Raw genomic sequence first — 10,597 nt, 5'->3', positions numbered from 1 at the left:
ACTGTCTGTTAGGGGACTCCCAAGAGGGCTCCCGAGTGTGGCTCTCTCTACTCTTTCCCCTGTTACCTCCAGAAAGTCTCACAGGCCTTTTCTTTCTGAATTTAGTTAGGCCTTCAGTAAGCAGGGACAGACCTTAAGGTGAGGGACTTCGAACCCTGGATCCAGAAGGTGATGTGTTGGGGAGTGAACCTGGCCTCCACCCTCAGCTGAAGTAGGACATTTTCTCAAGCAGAAGGTCTCCTCTCTATATCTACCTCATCATGTCCTTTGGGTCTGGTTTCTTCCTCCTACCCAGTCTCTTTTGCCTGCTCTCCCCTTTCCCTGATTCACTTCCAGGCCACCCTCCCCCGGCCTGTCTTCATGCCTTCCCTCTTACTCTCTCTGTGTATCACGTAGGTTTCTGTTCCCTCTCATTCTTTTTCTTTCACTTTCCCCCGCCCACTAGTCATTTTTAACAGTGTCATCATGACTTACAGTGTGGGAACATGGAACTGGCCGTCTCCCACATTACACAGCCATCTCTGGATTCCATGTGACCAGCATTCCCTCACTGAGCTACTGGGGTAGGATGGATGTTCCACCACTACCCGCTGCCAAGGCCGGGCTCTCTCTGAGTCCCTCCTTCCTGCCTACTGCAGCAGATGGAGACCAGAGAAAGCAGCCACAGTGCCTGGCAGGAATGTTGGGCAGTGTGCTGTAGGTCTGACCCCAGACACCCCTCCGGCCAACTTCCTCTAAAAACCCCAGGGGTTGGGGCAAGGAATCTGAGAGGAATGACATGAACTATGGGGAAGGTGTGGGGCTGCTTGTACAACTGAGAGCAGAGGGGCTGACATATATGCCTATCTTTATAATCGAAACAACTCAGCTGAAATCCAAGTCAAATGAAAAACAGGGTCCCGGGGACCTGCAAGGAACACTCTTCCCTCTTCCTCCCTCAACTCCACGAGTTCAGGCTTGCGCAATCTGTTCTTCCAGAAGGGTTTGCCAAACAGTCCAAGCTGAAGTTAGATCCGGGATCTCTCCGATGCATTCCACCTCCCTTTCAAAGGTCAGCTGTCACCAGCAGCAGCTAGAGCAACCTGGATATTAGAGTGGGGGAGGGGCGGCATGCCGACGGTGCTGGGAATGGGACCTTCTTAGACTCTGGTTCTCAGTAAAGGGAACGTTTTTTGTCTATCTTACCGGCAAGCCAGAGTTGGTGACTCGAGTGGCCAGTGTCCCTTTGCAGCCGGGGTCAAGGATGGAAATAAAGCCTCTCCCCATCTTAGAGGATGGGTTTCTGCCAAGCACTGTTTCCTGCTGGTTTGCTACCTTGGCCTTTGGCAGCACCCAACCAACACAGTGAAAGTGATCATTGCGCTGGCTGCCTACAAGCCTCTGCAGGCATCTTCTGCCCTGACCTGCTTGTCGGGGCCCTCAGAGCCAGCCTCAAGGCTGGCTGAGGGAAAAAAGTGAGCCAGGTCTCTTGGCGTCTTTCCAAATCCCAGAAAGGAACTGCACCTAATCCAGTAGTCTCTTCGTTCAGGTGCAGGTAGCCAAAGCCCACTGCCATGGTTCCACTGTATTGGGAAGGCTGCGTTCTCTACCCAGTGCTGGGGGGTGGGGCCTGATTAAAGGTGACTGGGCTATGAGGGCATAGCGGATTCTCAGAAAAGGGAGTGTTCAGTCTTCTTTACGCTCTTTGTTCTGCTGTAGGCTGTTGGGCACAAAGTCCCACTGCAACTACTGCCCCCTCAGTCTCAAACTTCCCAGTCCAGGGAACCATGAGCCCGATAAGAATATTCTTTATTACGACCCTGGTCTGGCTTTGTTGACTCCGCATGGGAAGCCTTACCTTCTCTGAGGAGTGGACGGGGTGGGGTGAGGAGAAGGGGGGAGAAGCAGCAGTGAGGGAGGGAGGGGGAACTGGGATTGGTATGTTAGTGTGTAAAATAAAAAAGACTTAAATAATAAACAAAATAATAAAATGATAGGAAAAAAGTACCTAGCCTGGCATTCTGTGACAGCGAAACAAAATGAAGGCACCTGCCACGGGTGTACCCTCCCATGACACCTGCAGGAAAGCAGCCACAAACTAGGAGGCGGCAGGTCTGCAAATATCTTAGTTACCCATAAGGCCCAGTCCTGGTGCTGAGAGAGTAATTAATGTTTTTGGACTCCGTGCATATGTACATAAGAAAAAAAACAATGGAAATCTTGCTTTGTAGGGATGCATATTTTAAACACAATTTTTAAAGAACTATTTCCATAAAAACCACAGCTTTCATTGATATCCACCAAAGCTCACCAGTGTACACTTCAAGCTGTCTTAGGTCAGAACTAAGTGTGTAATGTTGCCCAGAGCAAGTAATTATCTAAGATTCCTTTTAACTGGTTTAAAAAGTTTTCAGAGCTGAGCTCCCTAAGGTTTTGTCCTGGACCTGTGCATGCACATTGAAATGCAAGAAAAAAAAAGATACTTTAACCTCCATTTATATCAATATTTCAATCTGAAACAGCAGTGAGAAATTGAGCTTTAGTGGTAGTAGTAGTAGGAACAGCAACAGATATGACTAATATTTAGTGTGCACAGCCACAATTGCACACATGTGCAGCTTATGAATACGTAGCAATGTGCTGCAAATGCAAGCTCGGTGTTTTGAACTAGATTGGATGACCAAAGTGCTCAGTGGGACTTCTTCTCCTGGCCAGTGCAGGGTAATAGACCAAATGTGTCTTCCTTCCTGCAGCAGCCTCCAGGAGAAAAGCAGCCAGAGCACACAGATGCTTGTTTTCACAACACTAGACCGCGGGCAGTAAAGAGCAGTGCTCCCTGGGAGCCAGGAAGCAGACAAGGGGCCCCGAGCTTGCCTTCACTCCTTACACAGTGCTCGCATTGCTTAATAAGTGATGTACGTGTTTTGTTTTTAAAGCTTGGAATCTTTTTTTCTCTAACTAGACTGTCAAGTCTTTGAGAACAGAGACTGCCTCTCCGGGACAGCACACCCCTAGTCTATAGTGCAGTTGCTATGTATTGGTTGCCAAATAGACATTCAGCAAGATCAGAACTGATGGGATCTGGGAGCTACGTGCACCGTAGATTGTGTAGTCTGTCGCCTCATTACACTGGTGAAGGGACATGGCCAAGCAGTGCGGTGACTTGCCAAAGCCACATGGCCCCTCATTGGTAAGAATTATTGGAAATTTTCTACTCTCTAAACCAGTACTCAAGAAGTCAGCAAGGCAGAGAGCCTCAGGCTGCACAGTGCCTTTGCTTAGGAGGCTGATTGCACTATTTACAGAGCAGGGGTATGATGGAGCGCATGCATCCCCTGCCACAAATGCAGCAGGGCCAATGGGTTATAGACTGAAACTTGACAACTGTGAGCCAAAATAGACCTTTCTCTTTATAAATCACTAACTTCAGGTGTACATTCCTGTGTGGAAAGCTGGCTATACCAGCTACCTAGGGTCGAAAGGATAGCTGAACACTGCTCAGTTCCAGAAATGAACTGTAGGCTGAGGGAAGAACCAAAGGGAAGCCATCTCTGAAATGAGCCCAGAGATCCCTGGGGACTTTGAAGGAGCTACCGGAATCTAGATCAAGGCAAGCCTTTCCCAGAAACTTCAGAAGAACCAAGGCCACACAGAGTGATCATAATTTTTAAAGCCTGTCTTTGGCCACTTATTGCTCACAGTACAGCCCTGTGGATTATATGGTCATTCTGAAGGCTGGGAAGGGCGGGAACATACGGAGAAGTCCACGTGGCAGCTCTAGCTACTGTCTCAATGCTTGCCTGGGCTATCTCTGGAAGTTCGCATAGAGAAGACACAGTGCTCCAGGGCTGCTTGCTGGTCTGACATGGAACACCTCAGACCATAAGATGTGTGGTGGCACAGAAAGAACTGCCTCCTCAGAAGGGGAAGAACCCTGACAGGATATTCCCATGAAGTCAAAGCAAAATCTGTAGATCCCTTTGGACCACTCCCTAAGGCCTGGTCCACACTCAGGCAGCACCGTCACTTCTCGAAAGGGTTTATGCCAGAGCCTGCTGGGAAGTGGAAGCTGTCTTCACATCTTTCCCTAGAGTCCAACCATTACCATTTCCTCAAAATCCTTGAAAGGCGGCCTGGTTCTCTCTATGCACTTTGTCAAGGATGCAATCAGAACTTCTAAGACTTGTCAGTGTGTCTTGTTAGATGCTATCCTGACCCAGCATGGGGGGGGGGGGGTGGCAGATGGATGCCATGGTAAGCACCCAGCAGAGGTTTGTGGGACTTTGGGATGACGTTTCCTGTTTAATGTGGTCTCACAGTTTGTATTTTTTTGTAATGTTCATTTGGGCTTTGCCTCACGAAACAATCAACGGAGTCTGAAAGTATATGGTGATTTAAATGTGATCGTGGCAGCCCCTTGGTCCTGAAACCGCACCAAGTTCCTCTAGGAAGGAACCAAGCCAGAGATCCTACAGCTTAAAGGGAGTCCTCTGAGCTAGAATTGCTCTTTGAATCCTACCCAGTGTTGGTTGAATCTCCTCAGGTTCAGAGCCCAGCTTGGAAGAGGTCTTTAAAGGACAAAGGTGACAAGCAGGATTTCTCTCAACAAGCTGTGCTCAGTTGCGCCCCCACACCGTCAGTCACCCACGAGCAGAAGCCACAATGTAGAGGGACAAAGGCAGGTTACAGGCAGCAAAGTGGGTTTTGTGTGCTCTGTCTAGCCTGAGCAGTCCAGGGCCGCTGTGGGTCTCTGAGTCAGAAACGAGGAAAGGGTGACTTAGAGTCACTGTGTTGTTTGCTTGTTTTGTTTCGTTGCTTTATTGTTTTCCTCTATTGTAATTTGAAGTAATCAGAACTCTGAACACCAGGTTTGATCCAAAACACTGAAAGACAAATAAAATAGTTATTAATAATTAAGGAAAACTGTATTTTATTCCCTCAGGGGCTGGCAGTCACATAAAGCCAGTCACAAGTACTGTGAACTCAAAATGCTAACTTGATGTCCCCTAAGTTAGCATTGAGCTTTGTGCTGGACTCTGTGCTCTGGGGGCAAATACCCCTGCTTTATCCATGGCGTGTCTTTGTAAGCTGCTTTCTCTGGGTCTTAACCTAACCCCATCTGCTCAACAGCCGACACGCTAATCTGCTTCAGTCTCCCTGCACAGCAGTCTCCACCTTCCTGGGGGGCTGTCTGGCCTGTGTATTCCTCCCCGGAGACTGTGTGTTCACCCCAGCGTGTCCACATAGAGTTGGTCCCCTCGACCCTTTGGAATTGGCCACGCCACGTTTCCCCCACGCATGGTGGGCTAGGAGCACAGCACAGCCAAGGATTACAGGTGCCCTTCCTCCCTGGTGAGTCTGCTGCCCACACTCACCTTTGGTTCCTTTAGATTGCCCAGCTACTTCACCCACTCCCCCAAATCTTCTTCATCATCTCCCTACCTCCCCTTACTGGGAAATTCCTCCTTTAGGAATTCTAGGCCCCTCCCAATCTTACAGGAATCTTTAAGCTCTCCCTGGTCACAGGACAGTCTTTGTCTATGCTGGAGAAATGCAGTAGCCTTTTCCCTATCCCATGCAAGACTGGCTTGGCCACTACTCTCCCACAATGCCCGCAGCTGATACAAAGGTGATGTGGCTGGTAGAATTCAATGATGAAGCCATATCTCACCTGTGCGCTTACCTGCATGTGTGATGGCAATGGTTTACAGGATAGCTGACCAACCCTTATTATAAGAAAGAGATACAGTTCTGATAGGACTGACTTGATAATACTGGGGACCTCAGACCTAGACAGGCAGGGAAGTGGATCCTACCAACAAGAACTAAAAATGGCTTTCCTTCCCAATGACTCCAGACAAATACTCTGGCCAGTTTATCCAAGAGAGGAGGGGCTAAGCCATATTGTTTCACACTCTGTAGATCATAGGACTGAAAACTAATAAAAAGCATTGTTTTAAGCCACTGGGTTATTGGTAATGTCAGTACATATTTAATCATGTGGAGTTATGGATTGTTTTCTTTTAGACAGTCTTGCTGTATAGTTCAAGCCGTCTTCTGTCTTAGAATTCTCTCTCCTCAGTCTTCTGAGGACTAAGACTGCAGACATGTGTCACCATTTCCACCTGATTTTTCAAATATTTGTCATGGCCCCTCTGGCCATGGTAGGCTGCAAATTTCTAGCAAGTTGGAGGAAAGTTGACCAGCTGGTTTACTGCGGGTGTTACTCAGCAGCACATGGAGATCGGAGGCAGAGGTGAACTTGCCCTTTCTGGACCTGCTGCTTTCTCCTCAGAGTCTCCTCACCTGCAGTTAAAAGGATCCAAGTGTGAGGAGGAGACGGCATTGAACAGAACACTGGAAAAGATCAGCAGAAAGGAACTCACACCTTCTGATGGAGCCAGATCCTTCAGGGGCGTGGCTGTGCTCCTCCAAGGCTGGCTAAGGCTGGCTTCAGGGAAGAAACTAGAAAATGCAGGGATTATCTAGAGGGGCTGTGCTTCTGAGTTATTCAGGCTGCTGGCCATTTGACAGAATCAGGGGTAACATGAGTTAGCATAGAAATGTAGGCTAGGCTTTTTCAGACCCAGGCCAGCTGGCCTTGGTGAGTTCCCGATAGAACATCCCCATTGTCTGGGATAAAACCGGACTCGCTGAACATAGCGGACAATGAGGACCACTGAGAACTCAAAAACAATGGCAATGGGTTTTTGATCCTACTGCATGTACTGGCTTTGTGGGAGCCTAGGCAGTTTGGATGCTCACCTTACTAGACCTGGATGGAGGTGGGTGGTCCTTGGACTTCCCACAGGGCAGGGAACCCTGATTGCTCTTTGGGCTGACGAGGGAGGGGGACTTGATTGTGGGAGGGGGAGGGAATGGGAGGCGGTGGCAGGGAAGAGACAGAATCTTTAACAAATAAATAAAAGAAAGAAATGATAACGGTAACATTTAATATTATGAATAAGTAGTAAATAAGTAGTATACCTTCTAAATGTGTGTATGGGATATTTAGTAGAATGGCTTTCAAAGAAATAAACAACTTTAGAAAAAAAATGTGGTCTAGGTCTCTGGCATGAAGGCTCTCGAATGAGAGACAGCCTGAAGTTTGGAGTATTTTGGTAAGGAATGAGGGCCATGACAAACTCAGGAGCTGAGAGGATAGACTCAGAGTGAACTGAGCATACGTGGTGAGGGAATAAAGGCAGCAGGCCTTCTGAGGACAGCATAAGCCGGCCCATGGGGGTCACACACCTTTAATTCCAGCACTCAGGAGGCAGAGGCAAACAGATCTCTGTGAGTTTAAGGCCAGCCTGGTCTACAGAGTGAGTTTCAGGCCAGCCAGGGCAACACAGAGAAACCCTGTCTCAAAAAAACAAAACAAAACACCCCCACAGTTTCTGGTAGAGAGAAATGTCAGTCGGCTGAAGCCATGGCGCCTTCAGGGAAGAATGGCGTGGGGTGTTATATCCTTAACATTTTTGCTTTAATTTGAAGTGCTTGGGATTGAACTCTGGGTTTCATCCAGAGTAGTGAAAAATAAATAAATAAGAAATTATTATTGTAATAAATGAGAGTCTTTTATTCATTCTCTCATTTATCAATAAGACCTTGCCTCATCCTGTGCACGCGCGAACACACACTCAGCCACGGCCTGTCATCTCCAGTTCAGACAGCTTTCCCAGCTGTGGACAGAAAAGCTGTTATGCAGCCTATGTTCCTTAGTTGGGTGGTTCTTGTAGCCACCTTGGTTGCCATGGAACAGTCCTTTGGGCCCTTCTTCAGGCACTAGCTCCTGTTGCCTCCCCTCCCTGACTGACTCTAGCTATGGTTGGTACTTCCTAAGCACGGCTTTATAGGGTAAAAGGCACACAGTGTCGCCTTTTTTTTTCACCAGTCAAGGCCAGACCAGGCCAGCAGGCTGCTCTTCCTCCCCACGCGGCTCTGGCTAAGCACACATCTTCCACCCGTACTTTAAAGGCAGATGATTCGTTTTTATCACTTGCCAGCACAGCTGAGGGTGATTATTAATTAATCAAAAACACTGACTTTTAACTTCCCACGCTCTCTCCGGAGATGCTCCGCGGAGTTTGCATCTGGACTTCAGAGCTGCACAGATAGAAGTGGGCACCACGTAGCAAAGACTTGTTTTTTTTTTTTTTTCTGGTTTATTCTTCTTAAAACACAGCTCTAGCCTAATCCCATTTAGGCAGTAAACTCGATTTTAAGGTGGTCCCACGTTGTGGGGTTTCTCTTGGTCCCTTTTATACAGCTTCCTTTGAAAGCAGAATGCTGTGTCAGGCTTTCATCGAAGGAAACACGAGTTCAGAGCACATTTTCTGTTCATCAAAGACTCGAGCCGAAGCACACACACCAGCAGCCTTGCTTCGTGAGTAAGGAAGCGCCATAGGCTTCTCTGCTGGCCGAGCGGCTCGAGGTCTCAGACGTGACTTTCTACAGGTTTCCAGGAGCAAACGCACACTGTTACATGTGAAAGGATCGTGACAAGGACGGTCTGAGGCGGTGCTGAGGTTTGAGCTGGAGAGCTCATGCCTGTGCTGCACCATCTTTGTGACCATACTGTGGTTTTCAGTGAGAAAAAGGAAAGAGACGGCAGAGAACAGTTCACCTCAAACTACACCTCAAAGCAGAATGGCTACTCTCTTTTTAAAAAAGAGTATTTGTTGTTGGTTTCAGCAGAGGCCAGACCCCCCCCAAAAAAATCCCACGCCTTTGGGAGCAACACAGATTGACAAAGGATTCTCAACAAAAGCATGGCCTTGCTTCCTCTGGAGAAGGCTCCCTCTGTGCTGTGGACGGTGAAAGCCGCCAGAGTAGCAGCTTACTGCAGCGTCTGTCCCTATCCCCAATGTCACTGCTAGTGTGACATTGTGCTTTCCCTGGTGCTCTTCACCCTGCCCCCTTTTAATTTTTTTCTTTTTTGGCTTATCATTCATTTGCATTTTTCTTGGAGGTGTGTAGAGGAAACCAAAGGAGATTAGAACAAAATAAAAACCACCTCCACTTGTCACAGGCCCTTCACTACTTGTCACAGCTCTGGTGAAAGACCAAAGAGGAAACTATTGGCCAAGATAAGAGTTCAGACAAGATCTGTAGATCACCTATAAGATTCATTCATTCCCTGTTGCCCTCCCAGTCCCCTTAGCATACTGGAGCTAAGTGCCGACTGTCCTGCACGGTTCTGTTTTATTTTTCATGACGAGTAAAAACTTTATGTCATCGTTAGGAACTGGCCAGAATAACTCCGGAGGTAAAATTGATCAAGCTACATCATGTCTTGATGACATTAAACCAGTGCCACAGTTCAAACTAGCGAAGCTCCGCCCACCGGTTAAGGCCTGGAGCTAGCTGCCGGCAGAACTGGTGAATCAGCCTATTTCTGGTTGGTCAGGTAAAAAAAATGAACTCATTCTCAGTCTAGTCAGCGTCCCTGGGCATTTCTGCAGTTCTTCGGAATGGGTGGGAAGAAGAAACTGCAATCGATGAGTTCAGATCTTTGATTATGAGCAATAGAATGTGACTGAAAGCAGCAGCCTCCCCACCCCCCAAATCAGCTAGCCGGTGGGAGAAGTCAGAAGGCCTGAATGGTTGGCTTCCTTACTCTCCTTCCACTCCATGCATACACCAGCCCTCTTGCCTGACCGACCTGTTCCCTCCAGACAGGGGCCCAGAAACCCATGATGGCAAGGTTCTCTTAGTTAGGATTTCCATGGTGGCGATAAACACCGTGATCGAAACTTAGGGGGAAAGGGGGTTCATTTCACCTCACAGCTTATAGTCCACCATGAAGGGAAGTCCGCGCAGCACCTCAAGCATCAACCTGGAGGCAGGAACGGGTGCAGAAGCCATGGAGCAGTGCTGCCTGCTGGCTTGTTCTCCACAGCTTCCTGAACCTGCTTTCTTACAGCACCCAGGACCGTGCAGATTAGAGCCACAGTGAGCTGGACCCTTCCATATCAGTCATCAACCAAAGCCATGCACTATGGGTGTGCTAACTGGTGGGACATATTCCCAACTGACGTTCCATGTTTGAAAATGATTCTACCTCGTGTCAATTTGACATAAAATTACAAGCACATCAAAGAAAAGGAGACTGCTCTTTTGTAGTTTTTTTTTTTAATTTCAGAGAAAGTATCTGATTGGCCTAGATTAGATAGGTTGCGACCCCGCCAGCTCTGACCAGAGGGTAGAATTGTTGCTGGAGTTATAGAGGTGACGGTCTGGGCTCTGGCATCCACAAGCCAGGTTCTTAGCCACCTGTTCTCAGTTTTGCCTCTGATAGGGGCAAACCAAGGAAAAGCAGGAGCATGGGAAGAAGGGCAAAGTAAAGAGGCCCATTGACCTTCAAGTCTGTCTCTAGGGTACTGACACAAGTCAGACATAGCCAGCCTTTGAAACTGAGACACAACATTGACATTTTCCAAAAAAAAAAAGGCAAAACACAAAAACCCAACTCATTAGCGTTTTAAATAAGCTTACAGTTTTGTGTTAGGCTCCATGTGTGAGTTTGCACACACTTTGGGGTGGGGGGGGCGAGAGGTATGCATGAAGCAGTGTTGGTCAAGGTGTGGTCCCACATATTAATGCTCCATCGTTG

The sequence above is a fragment of the Microtus pennsylvanicus genome, chromosome 1 (assembly GCF_037038515.1).
Source record: "Microtus pennsylvanicus isolate mMicPen1 chromosome 1, mMicPen1.hap1, whole genome shotgun sequence".
Classification (NCBI taxonomy): domain Eukaryota; kingdom Metazoa; phylum Chordata; class Mammalia; order Rodentia; family Cricetidae; genus Microtus; species Microtus pennsylvanicus.
This window is presented reverse-complemented; position numbering follows the sequence as displayed.